Source organism: Sinocyclocheilus grahami, unplaced genomic scaffold, assembly GCF_001515645.1.
Source record: "Sinocyclocheilus grahami isolate Dianchi unplaced genomic scaffold, SAMN03320097.WGS_v1.1 scaffold647.1, whole genome shotgun sequence".
NCBI lineage: Eukaryota > Metazoa > Chordata > Actinopteri > Cypriniformes > Cyprinidae > Sinocyclocheilus > Sinocyclocheilus grahami.
The window spans coordinates 238,501-242,580 of record NW_015505826.1 but is presented as its reverse complement, the minus strand read 5'-3'; positions in this window follow the sequence as shown (position 1 = coordinate 242,580).

The window sequence follows — 4,080 nt, the reverse complement described above, 5'->3', positions numbered from 1 at the left end:
ATTAGGGTTGTGTGTTACACCTAATGTTGTTAAATTAATGTTTATTTCAGTTTCATGTGTGTTACCGTGATGGTGTTTAGTGTTTGTGTGAATGACGCTGTGCACCTTCTATATATGTTATTATTTAAAAGCTGCTTGTGATGGGCTTTGGTTCATCATGTGACTTTCTCATCACCTCCTGCATTTGGTGGTTATCAGTGTATTACAAAGCTACAAAACAGATGTCAGTGCTTCAACAGGTTGGTATATTAACATTATATCAGTTAATGAAATTACAGTATTTAACTCTAAATTTAATTTAAAACCGTAAAACGTCGCTACCGTATTTTTTTACGGTAAAATTCCGGCAACTACAGCTGATGGTTTTTTATCGTAAATTTTCACAAATGCACCAGCAATGAAACAGCAGGTATTAAAAAAACTCATTCTAACTTTGTTTGGATGAATTCAGAGAGTAACCCGAGTGCACTTTCATTTCATGTTGACTTTAAAAACAGCCGTAAGTGAACTCAAGCACACGTCTCTCTCTGTCTCTCGTCCAAAGCGCCCGTAACTCTCTCTCTCTCTCTCTCTCTCTCTCTCGCTCTCTGTAACTAAGCGCACATCTGTGTCTGTGTGTGCGCCGGCGGGGCCGCTCACGCTGCAGGTGACAGCTCTCCTCCAACGCGCCCGTGAGCGACTCGGAACGCGCCGTTGTCCCCGCGCGTCTCGCACAGTTAGAGGTGATTTGCAGTGACGTGTGCTTGGAGTGCACCTTCCCAGTCCACTGTCAGCTCAATGCGACCTGGCAGGTCCGCACGATGGGAAAGGAGAACGGGAACGCGTTGTCAGTCGCCCGAAACCGCAGCTCTCTTTGCCTAGACCGCAATGTCACGGGAAGAGCTGGCGGGCGGCCGCGGAGGTGAGTGAAACTTGCTCGTCTGATGTTGCTACAAGGTGAGTTTCAGCTGCCGCCGCGATTCATTCTCTTTTTGAGCTTTCGCAGGTCTGGCATGCTAGCGTGCTATCGCTGTCTCACACACACACACACACACACAGAAGTTTGCTATTTTCAGGCTGTTTTCCTCTCAGTTTACCTTCACTAAAGAGGTGCTTTAGCGCGAGCGAGAGCAGAAGGTGCGTTTCAGCCTGCAGCGTAAACGCGCGCGCGTGCCTGTCTCTCTCTCAGGTGAGCGTGAGTCCGCCAGTAAATGTTTACTGACCGTGTGAGTCTGTAATTATTTCCCAGGGCGGTTTTCCCCACTGAGGTGAGCAGCATTTACCTGTTCACTGATGCTCAGCTCAACACACAATCACAAACTAGCCCTGAGTGTTTGTGTTTATGCCTTGTTTTACAGTGAGCACAGCTGTCACAGTGAACAGGCCCTCAGCATATAATAACATGCCATGAAGGATCCAGTCAAATATGTCAGAGTAAAGGGTAAGAAATTGCAAATGTGATGTATGTACTTTCAGCATTTCAGTGTTTCAAAAGTTCACACCATCATCAGGTAAATGAGGGCAAGAACAGTGTAAAAACAGCAGCGTGTAAATGATTCAATGACTTCTTTTTCTGTTGAGGTTTGTCTTGCACAACACAAATTTGGCACCAATAACAGGCTAAACATCATCTTAAAGACATTTTAAACACTAAAACTTTATGTAAAATTAGTGCTACAGTATTTACAGTATTTGGAGTTGGTAAGATTTGTTTAATGTATTTGAAAGAAGTCTCTTCTTCTCACAAAGGATGCGCATGATCTTCAGAAATCAGTATAATATGCTGATTTGCTGCTCAAGAAACATTTCTGATTATTATCAATGTTGAAAACAGTCGTGCTGCACAATATTGTTGTGGAATACTGACCCCAAACTTTTCAGCAGTAGTGGAAATGCAAAACTAAAGTGATACATAATGACTGTAGTTATGTTTTGTTGATGGGTGATTTGCAGTGACGTGTGCTTGGAGTGCACCTTCCCAGTCCACTGTCAGCTCAATGCGACCTGGCAGGTCCGCACGATGGGAAAGGAGAACGGGAACGCGTTGTCAGTCGCCCGAAACCGCAGCTCTCTTTGCCTAGACCGCAATGTCACGGGAAGAGCTGGCGGGCGGCCGCGGAGGTGAGTGAAACTTGCTCGTCTGATGTTGCTACAAGGTGAGTTTCAGCTGCCGCCGCGATTCATTCTCTTTTTGAGCTTTCGCAGGTCTGGCATGCTAGCGTGCTATCGCTGTCTCACACACACACACACACACACAGAAGTTTGCTATTTTCAGGCTGTTTTCCTCTCAGTTTACCTTCACTAAAGAGGTGCTTTAGCGCGAGCGAGAGCAGAAGGTGCGTTTCAGCCTGCAGCGTAAACGCGCGCGCGTGCCTGTCTCTCTCTCAGGTGAGCGTGAGTCCGCCAGTAAATGTTTACTGACCGTGTGAGTCTGTAATTATTTCCCAGGGCGGTTTTCCCCACTGAGGTGAGCAGCATTTACCTGTTCACTGATGCTCAGCTCAACACACAATCACAAACTAGCCCTGAGTGTTTGTGTTTATGCCTTGTTTTACAGTGAGCACAGCTGTCACAGTGAACAGGCCCTCAGCATATAATAACATGCCATGAAGGATCCAGTCAAATATGTCAGAGTAAAGGGTAAGAAATTGCAAATGTGATGTATGTACTTTCAGCATTTCAGTGTTTCAAAAGTTCACACCATCATCAGGTAAATGAGGGCAAGAACAGTGTAAAAACAGCAGCGTGTAAATGATTCAATGACTTCTTTTTCTGTTGAGGTTTGTCTTGCACAACACAAATTTGGCACCAATAACAGGCTAAACATCATCTTAAAGACATTTTAAACACTAAAACTTTATGTAAAATTAGTGCTACAGTATTTACAGTATTTGGAGTTGGTAAGATTTGTTTAATGTATTTGAAAGAAGTCTCTTCTTCTCACAAAGGATGCGCATGATCTTCAGAAATCAGTATAATATGCTGATTTGCTGCTCAAGAAACATTTCTGATTATTATCAATGTTGAAAACAGTCGTGCTGCACAATATTGTTGTGGAAACGGTGATACATTTTATTTTTCATACTCTTTGATGAATAAAAAGTTCAGAAGAACAGCATTTATTTGAAATATAAATCTTTTGTTACATTATAAATGTCTTTATTGTCACTTTACATCGATTTTAATGTGTCCATGAATAAAAGTATTAATTTCTTTTTTTTTTTAAATCATACTGACCCCAAACTTTTCAGCAGTAGTGTAAATGCAAAACTAAAGTGATACATAATGACTGTAGTTATGTTTTGTTGATGTATTGTCTGATATTGACCTTAAAGAATGAAAAATGATCATTCTGTCATAATTCACTCACCATCATGAAGTTCCAAGTCTCTGTGACTTTGACTTCTGCAAAACACACAATTTTTTTTATTTTGACTGGTTTGCTCATGTAATGAAAGTCAATGGGGTCCAAATGAGAAAGATTGAATAAAAATGTAAAGTAATTTACATTTACATATTAGCAGATGCTTTTATCCAAAGCGAATTACAAATGAGGACTATAGAAGCAATCGGACCAACAAGAGAGCAACAGTATAAAGTGCAGAAAACAGAGAAATCTTCCATTTTGAAATATTGTAATATTGTTGTGCTCTGAAACTCAGGTTGTCTGCAAAAAAAAAAAAAAAGGTGCTAATGCATTATGCTTTTATCTGAATTTACTTTTAAACATAAAGTTAGCAATATACAGTCAGGGTCTGATCATAAGAGACAGAGAGAGACAGTAAGTGCGTCAGGCGTGTGTAAACGCTAAACTGATGGTCAGTAATAACACTCAGGGTCTAGTGAGGGTCTCACACAATAAAGCCTCTATCAGAACTCATTCATCACGTACTGAAGAGACTCTGAACTCATTCACAGCTGATACACATCAGCTTCCTTTGCAATGACTCACACACACACACACACACACACACACACACACACACACACACATACACAATCACACACACACACAATCACACTCTCACACTCTCACACACGCACACACACACACACACACACACTCACACACACACACAACGACACACACACAAGACACCA